The sequence below is a fragment of the Argiope bruennichi genome, chromosome X1 (genome assembly GCF_947563725.1).
Source record: "Argiope bruennichi chromosome X1, qqArgBrue1.1, whole genome shotgun sequence".
Taxonomy (NCBI): Eukaryota; Metazoa; Arthropoda; class Arachnida; order Araneae; family Araneidae; genus Argiope; species Argiope bruennichi.
Window position 1 is genome coordinate 51,306,725 of NC_079162.1, and position 18,722 is coordinate 51,325,446.

At 30.8% G+C, this 18,722-nt stretch overlaps 1 protein-coding gene across 11 annotated transcripts in view; it reads left to right on the forward strand.

The window, feature by feature from the left end:
* Positions 1 to 18,722, forward strand: part of LOC129958602 (toll-like receptor 6) — a 302,856-nt gene that overhangs the window by 10,329 nt on the left and 273,805 nt on the right. For 3 of the 11 annotated variants that reach the window (XM_056071194.1, XM_056071197.1, XM_056071196.1), the window contains exon 1: positions 15,479 to 15,709. The exons of the other annotated variants lie outside the window; for them this stretch is intronic. The gene's annotated coding sequence lies outside the window, so the exon portion shown is untranslated. Of the gene's footprint in view, positions 1 to 15,478; positions 15,710 to 18,722 lie in introns of those variants that run through there. 11 annotated transcript variants of the gene reach the window in all.

Genomic DNA, 18,722 nt, shown 5'->3' on the forward strand with positions numbered 1-18,722 from the left:
ATATTTTCACATTTTAAATGACGTTTAATTTAAATGAAATTTTACTTTTATCAGTATAGTAGAGAGATTTACTGTGTACTAAAAGTTAATGTTTATGTTTCAAAAAATGAACAAAAAAGAGTCGTTAAATTTGTACTGAACTGTGTACTGACTTAACAAACCATTATGCCGGTTCTTTTATATTTATTTAATAGACAATCAGTTTTCTTTTTCAGTATAAATAGTTGAATTGTACTCCAGCTATCCATCCAAATCCTTTTCCACTCTTTTTTTTTTTTTTTTTACCTGAATTATATATCTATTTTATGTTTCTGTCAAAAGCCTGTCGTTTAGGCTTACATTATCCCCTTGGGGAGGGAAGAAAAAAAATTAAATCCAGTCAAAACAAAGTATCAATCAACAAAGTAAAGTCAAACTGTGTATGTGTTGATCTTAACTTGCTACATAATAAGGATGGATAATTACCATCAAATGTTTATATATATAATATAAAATGTAATGATATTTTAATTCTAATTTTAATTTAATTAAATTCCCAAACTTTATCTTCATTTAGCCCATCGTAACTTCATTCTAAAAATATTCTCTTATTTCTTGATCCAATTCCACTTTCGGTTTAATTAATTCCTCTGTAAAAAAAATAATGCGCCATCAGTAAGTACTACGTCTCAAATGAAAGTGATCCCTTCGGTGCCCTTGAAAAGGTGTTAAAGGTCACCACGTGTATTGAATTGGCGCGTGGCCGGAAATCCCATATTATATAAGACTTTTTTCTTACTTCTGCTTTTGTGCCCCGCTGCGTCTGCTTGTAAATAAATTGCTTTTCCGAGATGGATATTAAAAAAAAATTTAAAAAATACAAAGTGTCATCTATGTTTTCAAACCTGCCTATGGCTTCAACCAAAATAATGTTATATAGAAGAACTAATAAACTTTTAAATGCGCTGGATTTTATTTCCATAGTCATGTCTTGAACGGTTAAAAATGCCGAAGAATCTTGATTTTGAATTCGCACAAGCGATCATTTGAATATATGTTTTTGACTTTAAAACCAAGATTATTTGTTTCTGTTTGCTCATTTTTTAAAATTATTTTAAAATGTATGTAATATTGTTACATCTGTCTTTTTAATACCGGGTATCCATATATGAATGTCCCAAATTTGCAGGAAAACAACATAAAGCATAACCTTGTTTTTCATCGCGAATCAGAAATAATAGCTGAAACTTTAAATTCCGCACCTTATAAATGGTTAATGTTCGCCTCTCTAGAAACACGAAGGGTACCGAGACTCTACAATAAATCACCCTACACTTTTTTCTATATGTCTGGTGTGAAGCTTTGGAAGGCTGCAAATATGCTTGTATAGCATTTGACATTTTTTCCCCCCGAGAACTACATCAAACAACAGATGTTTGTTCTACCGTTACCATTTGACAATGGCAAACCTAAGACAGGAATGTCTGCAGCTTTTTAAAAGCGTCACACCAGACATGCCGAAAAAAATGTGGATTGAATGAGTATCGTACCGCTTCGATATCGTTTATATTTCTGTAAGGGGTTCACATTCGACACTTGTAACTGTGTTGAATTTAAACTTTCAATTGATATTTTTGATTTCCTGTGAATAACAAAGTTGTGGTTTATTTTTCTTCTTTTAATAATTCTGCAAAGTTGGAATATTTATTTATGAATATCCTGTATTATTCTACATTTTATTTCCACGCTGTTGTCTAACCCTTTTCTTGCGGATGTTACTGGTTCTATCCTAGTACCCCCTCCCCCTCTACATCCGAGATATAATTTTTTACCTCTAAATCATTGAAATTTCAATCTTTTCACGATGTTCCTCAACTTAGATAGTAAATCGAAATTCTGCTATTAGGGCAATACAAAGAATACAATAAAGAAACAGCCGGGAAAGAATTTGCGATTCTTTAAAAAGTATTTAAAAAGGAAGCTAAACCCTTGGTATTTTCCCAAAAATGATGAACTATCATATTTAAAAAAATAAGGAAAAAAAAGGGGGAGGGGGGAAATTTTCCAACGAATTTTTTTTTTTTTTAGTTGAATTATCCCCATTTAAGCAGGATTTATCTTTCTCAATGACTATAACGCTTTCGATTTCTTCTTTCTGTATTTGAAGGGAAAAAGAAAAAAAAAAAAAAAAAAAGAAAAAAAAAACCTTCGAAACAACTCATGGTTTTATAACTCAAAACCCATGGTGGGAAAGGGGACAAAAACTCTTTTTCTTTGGAACTTTTTCCGTTAAATTATGCATACTTAAGCAGGATTTACATTTCTCAATGGCTATAACGCTTTCGATTTCTTCTTTCTTTATTTGGAAAAAAAAAAAAAAAAAAAAAAAACCTTTGAAACTCATGGTTTTATGACTCGAATCTCATGGCGGGGAAGAGGAAAAAAAACCCCCATGTTTTTCCCTTGAACTTTTTCATTGAATTATGAATATTTACGTAAGATTTACCTTTCTCAATGGCTATAACGCTTTCGATTTCTTCTTCCTATATTTGGAAAAAAAAGAAAAACCTCGAAACTCATGGTTTTATGACTCAAAACCCACGGCGGGAAAAGGGGGAAAACCCATGTTTTTCCCTGGAACTTTTTCAGTTAAATTTTCCATATCATCTTCGATATTTTTCCCAAAATAATGAACCTACATACTTTACTCAAATGAGTAAAAAGGGGAAAAAGAACCCTATTTTTTCCAAGAAATCTTTCTTTTGACTTATCCACATTTCCTTTCATTTGACTTATTCCACATTTTTTTTGACTTTCCATTTTTTTTCTATGTCTGTAATGTATTCGATTTCTATTTTTTTTGTTTGCCCCCCCCCACCACACAAAACTCATGGCTTAAAACTCGTGGAGAGGGGAAAAATGTTTTCCATGGAGCACTTTTTCAGTTGAAATTATCTATATTTAAGCAGAATTTACCTTTTTCTTAGGCTGTAGCATTATTCGATACCTTCTTTCTTTGTTTGTGAAAGAAAAAAAAATCATGTTGACTTATCCACATTTCAGCAGGAGTTGCCTTTTTTAAGTCTGTAACGTATTCGATTTCTTCTTTCTTTATTTACCCTGCCCCCTCACCTCTCAAAACTCATGGCTTTATGGCTTAAAACTCTTGGAGAGGAGGGAAACGTTCTCCCCCCCCCCCCCCGAACATTTTTTCAGTTGAATTATCCATGTTTAAGCACAATTTATCTTTTCCTTAAGCTGTAGCATATTCGACACTTTCTTTCTTTGTTTACGGGGGGGGGGGGATACTTTTCTAACCATAAGTTTTCACTTGCCAGTCCTCACAGAAATCAATAACTACGTCTGATAAATTTTACAACACCCCCAACTAAACAAGACCATCGGGAAATGTGTTTATTTGCGTGCTAGAACTGACGCAACAATAACATGGCGAAGAAAATAGCAAATTATGTGACAGTGTCACGCAGGGTACTTGACCTAGAAGAATCCGCTACTGATAGAAACCGTCTAGAGAATTACTGATGGCCCTAGCGAATGAAATTATGGAAACGAAGTGAATATCTTTTTTTCCCTATTCGGTCCAGCTTTCCAGTTTCTCCTTTGTCTACTGACTTCGATCTTTTTTCCCATTCGTGGAACAGCAGTGCTAAGTTTCCATGACTGTAGTATTTATAGCCTTTCTATAGATATTTATGTTTCTCGGATAGCCCGTTTGATCGATGGTTATCGTAAGAGTGAGGAAAAAAGGAAGATTAGAAATGTGGTTTAGAAGTTTTGGATGGATTTTTAATAAATGGGTATAAATTCTGGTAACTATGCGGTTCGTATATTTCGTCGGAAGATTTCTTAAGTGATAATGTTTAATGGTTGTTTCTGGGAGATATTTAAATGATCTGTAATTTACAAGTAATATAGTGATGAAAGGGGTGGTGTCTGATCAATAAATTATGCGGCGTAAATGCTAATACTGTAAAATACGCCACAGATTTGAATTAACCTAACAATATGTCTGATGCAAAAGAATTAGAATTTTGCATTTTAAATGCAAACTATTTCTTTGAATAGTTTTTCAGTTGATTTTCGTGTACTTGGTTTATAACTTTATGGTCCTTGGATGGCGCTTTTGAGGCTCGATTCTGTTAAATGTCTTTTGCGAGGGTTTTTTTTTTAGATTAAATTATATTCATGAAACGGACCAGCTCATATGGGTAAATATATGAGCTTTGAAGAATGAGACGGTGGTTCAGGTAACGCCTCCGTCATCTGATCATTGCTCAAGGTACCTCCCATTTATCATTCATTTAACTGAAAAGGGACCATTAATCCTACATATAAGACAATCATTTTAAATTTATTTCATATTATAGACACATTATGCATTCGGTTTCGAGGCCGAAGGGTTTCAAGTTCGAGATCCGATTCCAGAAAGAACTGTCGTGTAAGCGAGTCTGGTGCACGTTAAATCCGTCGGGGCCAAATGTCCTCCCGCTGGTGTGGTGTGGAAGTTTGGAGAGGGGGGTTCTGGGCCAGGTATTGACCTCGTCATCTGGCCGTGGTTCAAAATTACGAGGTCCGTCCCAAAATAGCCCTAGTGTTGCTTTAAAACGGGACGTTAATATAACTAAACTAAATTAAACTTGAAACGAGGACTTTGGCGGAGAAGTGAGTAAATGTTTTCGCCTTTTTTCCAAGACATTTTAGAACATTACATGTAATTCCTGTCTTCATCCTATGGGTGTACGTATTCTTATATACTTTAATTAGCAATTTAGCCGTCAACTTGAGGTGATAGTTTAACTTTTTTGTCGAATTCTATCTATAGTGTAATAAAAGATAGGTTAATTTTGAGGGGATTATGTAGGATTTATATTCAACGAGCTACAATCCATCCAGTAAGGCCACGCATACGCAGAAACTGTACAGTAGCAAATACTTGACACGTCGGGACAAGAACTTGCTATTGTTCGCTCCGCTCTTTCAACACGTTCGCAGTCTTACTGGACTCTTGTAACAAGTTAAGTGTAAACCCTATTTTAGTTTGGGAAACTCTAACAGCTTATAAGTACAGCATCTATTTTAATTTCACATAAATAAAGAAAATGCCGGCTAGGAAAAAAATAATCAGCTCTCATTCTTTTCTTTGATGGCGATGGTTTGATGAAAAATGAAAGCCTGAGAATCCCCTTTTAGAATAGCACAAACAGATTACAAGCTTTTCTGATTCATTATTATTTTAAGCATCGGAAATTCTTAATTTTATTTTTGAATTCTGATTCCGTATTTACATCCGTTAAGTTAAAAATCAAGAAGAACCGGAAGTTTGGATATTCCCATGCTTTATGTTACACCTGTCAACGCAAGATTTATTTCCTTGTTAACGCTTAAAATAGTTTTTGAAACGTGCACCACTTCCTCTTCAAATCAAACTCGAACTTTGCTTTCAAGTGCAATAAAGTAATCGGTGTTCGTCCCAATAATTTGTATTAACAACCTCATTGTTTCCTAGTATCCTGATTCAGCAATGGGTTGCCGTTCTGAATTGGATGAAGCTGAGGCGCCAGTTTGGCTACAAAGTTAGCCTCGTCGGGTAGGGGAAAATCGTCGCTCCCCCCCCCTCGAATTTCTTATCTACACTTATGTTTTGTAGTTGAACAGTTTGATTGCTGCAGATGAATAAAATGTTTACATTATTTCGTAAAAATTGTTTATTTAATGTTTCATTTATATATTTTCAAAGGGCAATTAATTAATTTCAAATTTTAAAGCGTAGTGTAGTTTTAAATTTTAAAGTTAATTTCAAATTTTAAAGTGTTCTCCTTAAACTGAGTGTTTATTTTTTGAATTTTTTTTAAATTTATTTATTTATTAAACTTTTTTGTAGCTGCCGATTTCTTATGCTATCTATGCGTTTTGTTAAGGTTATCTTACTGCGATTTCAAGTTTTAGTTTTTAGTTCAGTTATAGTTATATTAACTAGAATGTTTGAAATTCCTAAGTGAGCTATTTTTAACCTGCTCAGATGACAAGGACGACACCTCAGTTGGCACCTCTTCTCAAAACTTTCACACCATACCTACGGGAGGACGTTTGACCCACGGTATCAGATTTAACGTTCATCAGGTCTTCATAAGCAACAGATCTTCCGCAGAATCGGGTTTCGAACTTGAAGCCTTTCATCGCTAAGTCAAAATTTTACCATCAGGCCACTGTGGGCTGACTTGTCATCAAAAAGCGTTATCGAATGTATCAACGTATTGCTTTCTAATGCAATTAATTAATCGTAAATGATTTTGTGATTCATAAATTAGCGTTTGAAAAATATTTTAAAAGACGTTGATTTGTTTATGGAATGATAAGCTCCGATATTATTGTTTTGTTTTTATTTTATTCATTTTTTTTCTTAAGAAACTTTTTTTTGAAAACCTTTTTTTTTCTTAATCACCAAAGCTGTAAAAATCAGAATAGCAACAAAGTTTAAATAAATAAACATTTTCGTTATCTAACTGCGAATGTTTTATCTAAAAAAAAATTTACCGTTTTTTTTTTTTTTTTTTTTTTTCAATGCAAAACGCAAATACATCGCCACCATATATCACTTAGCTGAACATTCATATCTGACGTCGATATATTAATGTCCGTTACACGAAATTATGGAAACATTTGACGGCTGCCCGTTGCCAAACTGTTTCGCAAATTTTATAATGAAAGTAAAAGCTTCGTGGCGAGTGATTCCAAATCATTTTCATCTCCTATCACTTTCGCATCGCTGTGTTGCAACACTCCGAAATGGAATCGTGTGTTGGCAGTTCATTTTATCGAAACGATCTTTATCAGTTATTGCTAAATCGAAAGTATCCTATGTTATAATTCCGATGAATTATCAGTCTTTAAACAAATTATACTTAATCAATTGCATCACAATGTGTTACTGAAATGATGACGCATTCTTTACGTAAATGACACATTAAAAGCTCATTTAATAAAAATTACGATTACACTTGTAAATAAAAATGATTTTTAATAAAACGCAATTAATTCAGTGCCCAGATGTTTAATGGCTTCAGATCGCTAGATTTTTTATTTCCTGAAAGTATTGATTTGTGTTAGTGAACCTTTTATTTTAACAACAAAATACTTCCGTAATTTTTTTATGATTAATATAATGTAATGTATATAGCATTTCTATTTAAGCTATTGGTACGCTAGGGTCGTTTTAAATAGAAATTTAATTAACCTTGATTGTTTCTAACTACCATATTAATTCCAGAATTCATTTTATGTTGAGAGTGCGAAAAATTAATAATTAAAACTTACGTTGTACGAAGATTTCTGTGTCAGCTTTTGCGCGTTATTTAGTTACCGTTGTACTGGCGCAATTTTAATTGAGATTTTTTTTGGAGGGACTTTATAATGATTGTTCTTATATGCCCGAAAGGTATTAAGAATTCGGATTTTCTTTCTTTCTCTTAGATATCTTTTAAATGAATTTCTTTATTCTAAATTTGTTTCCAAGAGGATTATATTCCAATCTGAATGGATCGTTAAAATTTGATAAATCATGACTTTTCTTCTATTTGAGTAAGCTCTTTTGATGGCGATGCCAATTTATTTGCGAATGTAGGCGTTAAATTCGCAGCATTGGGTACAATGTAATATTTTTTAGAACAGAGTTTATTAAATTTATCCGCTTTTTATTAACGCAATAAATTCATGATACCTTCTTTGCCCCCTTCAAGGAAGTCGCAATAAACAAATGAATCTTTAATTTTTTTTAAAAATCTCAACATAGATTTTTAATATATTGAAATATTTTAAGTTAATTCGTATAATTTCACCAATTACATTCGTTCATTTATACTAGATCAATGCACTCTCTATAAAATTATCTGTGACAACAAGATTCTCATCCTATGTCGCGACGCATAAATTTAGAAGTCATAGTTTTGCCAACTTAATATCAGCCTTTCTCTTCTCTAACACAAGACCACCTTTACAGAAAGTATTTCCATTAGTAGTAATTATGCGTCTGGATGCACATTTGACTAGACAAGCCCATTTTATCACCAAGGTGGTATATGACCGCTTCTGCAGCTCATAAAAAGAAATCGAAGTTCTCCATATGCGACATTCTGCTAGCGCTATGTGAGAAAATTTATTTTACGATGGGGTAGTGCCACACTAAAGGGGATGACTTGGTGCTGCCCAACACCACGACCTCTCCATAAGCTGACAGGCGCACTGCGCGTTATGTGCCACAATGGCTTTTTGATAGCCTCGTAAACAGTAACAACAATTGCTGTCTCTTACAGTCAGAAGGCCACCGTCCTAATTGATCTAGGTTTTGCGTATTTCACAGAAACTAGCCGTCTTTGGCGACCAGCTTGTTCGCCCATATTATCGATTTTTTAGGCTATTAAACTATTAAAATGAAAGACATTTTTAAAAATTTCACCTTGTTATTTGATGCAACTGAAAAATGTGAATTTAAATTACTGTTGCAAAATATCATTGATATAAATTAAAGAGCATACATACCATGATATAAAAAGAGTGAAAATCCTATTTCGGAGTTAATGCTGAAATAAAGCATTTTTTTTTTAAAACTTAATTTTAACCTTGGCAAAAGTACGAGAATTTAATGTTTTGATGGATGTTGAATTTGAATTCAAACATAACATTAAAAAAATTGTTAAAAATAGTATATTAAATTAAATTTAAAAATATTTTGTAAAACCAAAGAAATAAAGAATTGAAATGAAATTGTTATAATTAGAAATGCAATCTTTTGAGTTTGAAGATAATGCATAAACATTTTTTGCAGGATTATAATTTCGGAAGATAAAGTCACCAATTTCTATTGTTTACTTATATAATGATTACCCATCTGGCGACAGTGAAGCATATTTTCGCGGTTGAGCAAACATTTTTTTTTTTTTGGTGCCCTTTTCTTGATTTCTTTTACATCTTGTTTCCTCTGTCTGAATTGAGTTTAGGAAGACACAGCGAGCCTTCTCCATAGCATAATTTTTACAGCTTTATTAATAAGCAAATCATTTAGTTAAATGAAGGCGTAAAAAATTTCGATGAAATAGTTCGCATTACGATTTGTTTACATTTGACTGTTGCCATTTGGCAATAAATAATAAAAGTAAATTCTGTGGCACGTGCTTTAGTGTTTTATATTTAGATTTGTTTTTTATAAAACACTAAATCATCAATAGTTTATGTTGTTTAATATTTAATTGTTAAACCTGATTTGCATTCTTTTGTGGCTGTTTTCTTGGTAAAGTCTCGCAAGCGAAAAGAGTCCCGAATTCTAAATTATTTTGTTATATTTCTTTCCCGTCTCGGCATTTTAGTAATTCTTTTTTTTTTTTTATTGCATTAGTTTAAAAAGTTCACTCAAGGTCCTGCCATGGCTCTAAGAGACGGGGAATTGAGGGAGGGGGGTGTCTTATCAAGATTTTGAGCGAAAAATCCTGAACAAACTCTCGCTATTTCTGGAGAAAACTTTAAATGGAATGCATCATTTTGCTTAATCAACAAATCAGTACTTCCATCACTGGTTACTATCTATAGGACACGTGATATTCACACATAAACTTCCAGTTTATTCAAAGCAAAGTAGGAAGGAAACAGATCGAATCAGACTTAATTTAAACATTGAACAGCTGCACTTGCGAAAAGATTTAATCACATGTATCTGAAGTAAATAGAGGAAAGGCCATCATAGTTCCTATTTCTTTCATTCTTTTATTTGAGTATCGTGATTAGGATTTTTATTATCGAAATTAAAATTTAAACTTAAAAAGGTATGAATTCGTATCCTGTGATTGCAAATTCATGTAATCACTTTGGAAGTCAAAAATGAAACGGAAAGAACCAAGGTTAGATGCGTCATATATTTAAAATCGTCTGCTGCAATAAAAGATGAGGCAGATGAAACACTATTTTGATTTTCGAAAACAATAATATGACGATTCTTTCTTTCACAAAAATGATTAAAGAATCGGATCTTATTGAATCACAAAGTAAAGTGTTTAGGGTTAATATTTTTCTAACATGCTGTCTAATTTAACATTGTTAGTCAAAGTAGTTAGTATTTAATGTAAAGAACGATTATTTATTCTTTTCTCTCCCTTTTAATGAAGTAACTAATTGAGCATCATGCTACTTTTTAAAATTTTATGGAGGCCATTGGTTAATTTCCATAAAGTAACAAAACGACCGTATCTCATTCAAAGAAAAACAGACTCTTATTAACTGCAATTATATTTTTACTTTATGTTGTTACCTTATTATGAAATTTTGGTTCACTATGACGTAGCTGAGATGTCCTATTATACATTTGCACACAGTATGGCAACGGAAATTGTCATTTCCTCTATTTGCTTTTTACTCTGTCCTATTTTGAAGAATATGGTCCCAAAGCTCCAAACTTATTTTTAACGATATCTCTTGACTTTTCAGAGCTGCACTTCTGCTTTTACCAGTGTAAAGTTTCTGTTTTCAAAATAAAAGTCAATATTTGAGTTAAAAGGGGAAAAAATCCATCCACCTTGTGGCGTTCGTTTGTGTAGTCTATTGCTATGGCCAGCCTTTTTATTTCTTTGAAAAATACAGTCGTCATGGTAATGCCTTTTATTTCCTCGAAACGAATTTTTGGGAAAAGTGTTTGTTTAGTCTTTGATGTTAAAATTTTGCAAGAATGATTATTACAAGAATCTTTTCTATGGATAAAAGCAGACAGTCATTTTTTCTTATTTTTTTTTTCATGATGTCATAATAGAGATAAAAGCTACTTTTTGAAAAGTTGACGAAAATCTTGTTTTCTTTAAAATTCTTTAAGCTGATGGCCTTTTAATATTTTTCCGAAGAAAAGAAAGTAAAATTTTTGAGAAAAAATGGAATTATTTCGCCTTTTTAAAAAAAATCTTTAAATATGTGTATCCAATAAAAAAAAAGATACAGATCTTACAAAGCTTGGATCAAGTGATTTTGTTCTATTGTTTGAGCAAGGCTTAATCTTTAGCGAAACATAATAGTATTCGTTCTTTTTTCTCAATTTTTAAATAAAGTAAAAAAAAAAAAAAAAAAAAAAAAGACTTTCAGTTTGAGGCATTATTTGTTGTTCAATAAAATGGCATTTTTATATTTTGTTTTAATTTCTGTGATGAATTGTAAGAACTTTCTTTATTCGATGGAAACGTAAAATTAAAGTAGAAAACTGCAAGTCTGCCGTTGTTAAAATATTCTAGATAGAAGAGTTTTATTTATATTTATTGCAATTCATGCGTTCAGTTTAACTTTTTTTTTTTTTTTTTTCATTTTGATGTTTGGACTATCAGTGATTTAGTATAATAGTTTGGTGAAGATAACTATTTACATTGCTTTGTTTTTCATTTCTTTAATATAAAATTATCCACTTCAACAAATGTCAGCATTTAAATTATGGAAAATACTTTATCTTAAAGAATTCCGCTTCACTTTAGATCTTTTAAATACGTATTTATCATTGCATTGAACTTTTTCCGTCTTTGAATTTTTCGAAATTTGTCAGAAGAAGAATGCATTTTTCGGAAATAAATTCGTGATTTTCTTCATTGTTTAATTTAAAAAAAAAAACAAAAAACAGTTGTCTACAAATACGTTTTTTGAAACACGTTTTCATACCCATGTCCAAGAAAAAAATTTGTGTGTATTCTTTTTCTTTTTTCTGAATTTACTGGAGTTTCTAAATTTGGGATTGAATAAAGAATAGAGTAAAAAAATCGCGCGTCTGGATAAGTTATCAAATTAAATAAATAAACCTTGTGTAAAAAATTGAATAAATAAAATAAAAGGAAGTGAAAATAATTGGTATATAATGGAAATGGAATATATGCGTGTACTGAAGTTAGTCAGCAATCTTCTATTTCCATAGTTCAGTCACCTAACTTGTTCAGATTATGTTTCTTTTATTTTTATTTTTTTTTACTCCTTTTCCTTTTATTTTTATGTAATGGTACTGATAGTGTTCGTATCTTTTCCAATCGAGTTTTTATAGATAAACACTTATCATTTGCTCCCACGATGAACCATTTGGCTGTCGGATTTTTAAGCGAATCATCACTAGAATAAGCTATTCAAGTCCGTTATCTGCAGTATATATATACACAATTTTTTTTTAATGTGCTAAGAAAAATATCACTTAAAAGAAAAATATTTTTTATTTCCTATTTTTAAGTTTACAATTTATAATTCATTATTTAATTTTATGGTATATCGAAATGATTTTTTATCAATGCATTATCAAATGGAGTTATTTTTACGCACCTTATTTAATTGAATTAATAGATTAACTGAAAATAACCTGTGAACTGAAAATAACCTAACCTGTATATTGATTCGTCGTTCGATTAATTGCATTGTGCATGTTTGCTAAGTTAATAAATAATCTGAAGCATAAAGGTTTGTTAAACCTTTAGACATGGTGATATTTTATACTGATGGTTTCGGTCAACCACAGTCATATCATTTCTTTAAAGCAGGAGAAGACAAGTTGGGAGGGGGTGGGCAGGCTGCGCCTCCGAAAAATTCAGATATGTCGTTGCTTAGTTTTGCTTTTAAGTTGCAGCTTAAAAAGTTCAGGCATTTAAACCATGCTTCTTCTAAATGTTTATTTTGGAAAATGGAAACCTATGAGATTGAAAGAGTGAAAGAAGTGAGTGAGTGGGGGAAATCAGACACATCACAATAACTAACAGAAAAAAAATGAAATTAGCTTTTAAATCGATTTCTGGTATCTATAATGAAAAAAATGACGACAACCTGTTTATGTTAACATAGGTTTTGGGTGCAAAAGTAAATAAACAAGTAAAAGACAAACTTTGTTCAAAGCTGATAAAGTGAATGGTCTTTACTCAGTGTTCCATTATCTAGAACTCCGAACTACCGCTACTTATTTATAGAAAAGTAAATTGCATAGCAGCTACTTCAAATTATCACGTGTCAGAGGTTGACCATCAGCAAAAGCGTGCGAAACGCACTGGCTGCTTACTCATTGCCAGTGTGTCTACTAGCAGGAACACGGGTTAACACACGCCAGAAAATGACGGTGGCGAGCGAAGAACAAAGCATCGTTTAGCGTTTTTCTTTCTTTCTTTTTATTCTTTTCATAACTCTTTATTGACCTTGGAAATCATCTGCTTTATCGGTGCCTTGCTAAGATCATGTCAAAGCGGACGAATGTTTTTATTTCCATTTCCTTATAAAATTTATTCCTGATTTATTAATAAAAATTCATTGCTTATCTTGCCCATTGCGTCCTTTAAAACTAAGGTTATTATTCTGAATGATTTACGTGCCTTATTTATTCATATTTGCCATGGAGAGACAAAGAAAAAAAAAAGAATTCGTTAGAGAAAAACTGAGTTTTCTTTTTGTTTCTTTGTCCTTTAAAAATATTTTTTGAAGTAATTAATCCCTTGAAGATATGTTTGAATATTTATAATTTTTCAGCGAAGCATTCATTTTAACATCTATCTGTAGAAAGGTGCGTTGAAAGATGAATGTCTTAATTGTTCAAATGTACATAAAAATTAATATCTGCGCATTCAAAAAGTTGTTTCCCCCTTAGGAATTTGTACGAAATTGGGATTTTAACAATTCTTCTGTCGTAGTCAGTTGTGAATGATGTTTCTTTTCTTTCTGTTTCTTTTTTTTTTTTCTAATTTAAATTCAAAAGAAACGGAAATGCAAAGAAAACTCGGGTAACGCTCGCTAAATGAAATAATAATAGTAAGTCATAATAAACATATTTTAAAATATTCTTTTGCGTTATGGAAACAAAGAAATAAATGATAAATGAATATTTAAAAAAAATGATGAAAATAAATCTTATGGGAAAAAGAAAATCTCTTTGTGCAGCGGTGTTATTTAAGGCAACCTTGTTACTTATTCTGTTTAGGTTAAACGACTTTTAAATAGTTTATTTTTATATTTACCTCTGTTTTTTCTACTAAGAGTTTAAAGAACGTCTATAATGTTTATAGAATTCTCTATAGAATTACATTTCCGTTAATTGATCCGTTAAATCCATCAAAAGCCATGAAATGTATAAAGGAGACATTAAGGAAAATTATTCCTTTTCTTTCTTTTTTTTTTTTTTTTAGTATTGTACCCAGTGATGGAATAATTTGCTGAATGTTTCAGTTATGATGTTACTGAAGTTTAAACTAAACATACAGTTTGCCTTATGCTTCAGGAATTATCTAAGAATGAAATAAATTCTTTTGAACTTTTTGTCTAGAGCTTTTGGTTTATTTCTTACTTATTTATTTTTGTGATTAAGTTTTGATTTATTCAGAAGAAAATAGTTCCTTTTGGTATATGAAAATTATAAAACGAGTCCTCCCCCCCCCCCAACAAAAAAAAAAAAAAAGAAATTCCTTTTATACAATTAGTTATACAATGTGTTAGCACAACATGCATGAGATGTTCTAGTGTATTATGTACGATTCTGAGATTAAAATGTTTAAATATTTTTTCAAAGTAAATATAAGTAAAACTGTAATATAAAACAATGTATTTGTGTAATAATTGTATATTGATCTGATTAGCGTGAAAATTATTAAGTAAAGCAAAAAAAAAAAAAATTAAAAAGATTAAATTATTAAAATCGTTTCAGCTTTTTTTTTCTTTTTCGTTTCCTTTTGCTTGTATTAAACATGTGAAACAATGTACTTCAGTGTTTAGTAATTGTATTCGTTTTAATTTGACCTACCGTTATTAATTTTATTATTATTAATTAGAGCCAATACTGTTAATGTAGATGCAAAATCCATTTTTTTAAGAAAGAAAATCACTTTGCATTCTTATTCTGTTATCAGACCAATTTTATCGAGTACTATATTCGGCATTTTAAATTAAAAATCGAATCCAGCAGATTGATCATTTAAGTCTCGTTCAAAATTAAAAAGCGAAGATTTCATTTTTAAGTGTGTTCGTACATCCTTCACCCAAGAATATGAAAGATTCGAATAGGAATGGTCTTATATTGAAATGAATTAATTTGTTATTGCTGGAGTGTTTTGATATTGAAATCATCTTACTTTATTCATATTTCTGTAAGTAGTTCCTTTATTATTCCTCTGAATTTATTTGTTTAAAAAAAAAATACACATCAAGTCTGATACCACCCAGGCTTTTTCTTCTGGCCCAAAAAAGCGACCGGGGGGGCTGGGGTGACTTGTTTTTTCCTCGACGGTGAGTTCATAGGTGAAGGTGAGCCCTCTCTCTTGTATGAGGCATTGCGAGCGAAAAAATAAATAAATAAAAAAGCACATCCCCTTTCCCACCCGTCCGCGAGTGGATTGCTCCTGGTCTTGAGGAACCAATGAGACTTGATGAAAAAGTTTGGGTTCGACTTGGAGATGTATGAAGTGGTGTAAGCTCCCGTAGTAGCTCAATTGCCTTCAGCAAGGCAAGAGGATAACTTAGTACTGTGTTGGAAAAGGGTCGTAGATAGTGGCATGTTGGTAGAAGTCTTTATAAGTTAAAGGACCTGTTGACAAAGGAACGGTAAGCTTCATCGCGTCACTCAGTCGGAGGTGTGCCCCTTTTTCAATATTTGCTTACCAAGTGAACGCGTTTCGTGTGCGAGACTGAAGCTGTATTTTGGGTGTTTTATCACACCCTGATAATATCATAATGTGTTATAAAAGTGAAAGTAAGTTTTCTTTCTTTAATTTCTAACTTTTTTGTTTGGTTTTTAAAAGTCGTTTCATTGTGAATTTGGAAACATTTAGAAGTGTTTATTTGGATAGATCGATTCTGTTGGAGTTTATATTACATCATTATTATACTTATTCGGGTATATTTTTTTAGTGCATTGTCCTGTGACATTTTCCCATTACTTAATTATGAATTATTCCCATTACTAAATTTGTATATCTAAGTTCTGATGTGAACTTCGGATATATATTTTTGTCAACAATTTCGTATGTAGTCACATGTAGTATAAGCCAGGAATTATTCGGATAATTATTTTATCGTTATTTGTTTATATTTTGATCCTCACACCTTTAACAAGAATACTCAGTATGAAATAAAAATCTTTAAACTTTATTATAAATTCTGAATAAACAAACAAAAAAAAACTATTATTAAAGATAATGCGAAACATATATAGTTTTATATAAGTTGTAATTCAAATTATACAAGTAAATGCCCTCTTCTAAATGTTTTTTTCTTTGAATGTATTATTTTTTCTTATAGTTTCATTTCAATATTTCCGCGATTTTCTGCTTAAAACATGCTATTTATATGTCTTTTTTTTTTTTCTTATTAAGATAAAAGTAAATGTTATCCAGAAAGAAAAATAAAACTATTTGGAGCTAAATTTTGAAACCAGCCGTCAGGCATTAATGAAACGAAGTTGATTGACAAATACTCAAACTTGTTTATTTAAAAAAAAATAAAATGAATAGAGAATAATATGAACAAAAAATAACAAAGAAAATTAAACAAAGAAATGAAATCCGGTGCTAAATATGACAAATTTTGTATTTTTTTTTTAAATCAAAGGGGAAAAAATTAAATACTTTTTTAGTACACTGCGTTCATATGCTTACTCTATGTACTAGAAATTCAGTAATTAATTGAGACAGAAATAGAAATACTCATGTGAAATAGTAAGTTATATGAATTTGATTACGCTAAGTTAGCAGTTATTACGAGCGTGTTATAAATTCTGAAGTTATTTTCATAAAGCTAGCTTATCAATAAATATTTTGGACTTTATTCCGGCTTAAGAAATGTAATGTGCATTTCACATAATTTTGCATTTCATTATATTATCCTTTGGATTATGACATTTACTGATATAAATATTTAAAATTTTTCTTTTTTTTTGTCAGATTTAAGAACTAAAAATTGGCATCAGTAAAAGAAATTTTCTTATTACAACCATTATAAATATTTGATTTAAGTTTACATAATTTCTTATGTCTTTGATTATGAAATTAATAATTCAATTCCACACAAGCTATTTTCGTTTGCAGATGGGTTTTTTTCCCCTTCGAATTATTTTGAATTCGAATAGAATTGTGAATACGGTATTCTTTGTGACCACAAAAATATGATCTGTTTTATTTATTCTTCATACCTTCTTTATTAGAATATTCCATTCTGAAATCAAGTGTAGCATATACGTTGTCGAAAGGAACGAGTGACATCCAAGCAAAATAAATTTATTTATTCATGAAGGAATAAGAGGGTAAAAGTAAAATATTTTATTCATCTCTCACAACAAAATATTATTCTTAAAGAAATTTATCAAAACCAAAATCCGCAAGAATCTTGCCTAAATATTGTTTTGTACCTACTGATATTCCTTTGAGAGGAGGAATGGGTAGGATATGGTGAGTCACAATCTTAATTCGATTAATATCAAGTTTCAGTTAATGCTGTAGAACAGATCCGAATTTCCGATGGAAACAGCTCAATGTATGGAGACAGGGTTCTTCTTTTTCAGTTTTGTTTTTCTTCAGAAAAATAACTGAGTTATGTGGCTGCTTTCAATGTGTGTGTGTTTATTTAATCCCCAGATCAAAGGGAACACACTGATGTATCCTTTTTAGTGTTTTGTTGAATCTGCCTTGGGAATATGAAGTTAGTGGTTTTGTTTGGAATTCTTAGAAGACAAGATTGATTTGAAAAAGTGCATGTCAATCTAAAATTATTCTGTCTCTTTTAGATCTAGAACTGTCAAATTTATGACAAATTTCTTTTACTGTTGATAAGATTTTATATATTTATACAATCAGTTAAGATTTTACTTAAAAATTTTTTAAGCCAATATTCTTAAAAATTTATTATTATTTTGTATTTCCACTAAGAGTTCGTTATGTTTCATTATCTATTTAGAAGTAATAATTTAAAAGGAATCAAAGAATACTTAATTTTTTTTGTTAAATTGTTCTACAGATTATTTCCATCATTTCATGAATTTTTTTCTGAATACAAATTTTTTTTAATGATGCATCTGAATACAAAAGTTTCGTTTATTATTTTGCGTGCTGAATAAAAGAAAGGTTTTAGTTCTTAATTTCGCAACAAATGCTATTCAACTGCTTACTTGTTGTTTCGCATTACACGTGAGAAGAGGAAAAAAATTGCCGTAATATAATTCAATACAAATTGTTTAATATTTGGCTTTGTTTAAAATAAAAAAATAATAATAATTTTTTCGTTTTAGAATCCATTTGAATTTGACTTTCTTTCTGTTGTTTTAGTTCCTTTCTGTATACATCCTGTTTACTATTTGAATTATTATATCTTGATGAACGCAAATATTTTATCGATAGTTTTTAGAGATCATTGTTTATCCGTGTTAGACTTATTTGTATTTTTCCATTTCGTTAGATTTTTCTGTGTATCACAGATTTTTGAAACTATCGGTTTGAAATTTACGCTATGAGTACGGTATCTAAAAATTACATTAGCAACCTGAAACCTATTGGATAAAAATGCGTTTGTCTTTACTTATAAGTTTTTTTTTTTTTTGAATATGTCAGTTGATCTTTTGAAGTAATTTAACTTAATATTAGTTTTTTTTTTTCTGTATGGGAAATTTTCAACTTTATTAAATTCATGTGGTATGTGGCTTGTTTTTGGCTAGTTTAGCTATTCCCGAAACGAAATAAAATAAAAATGGACGAAGAGTTTGAGCAGAAAAGATG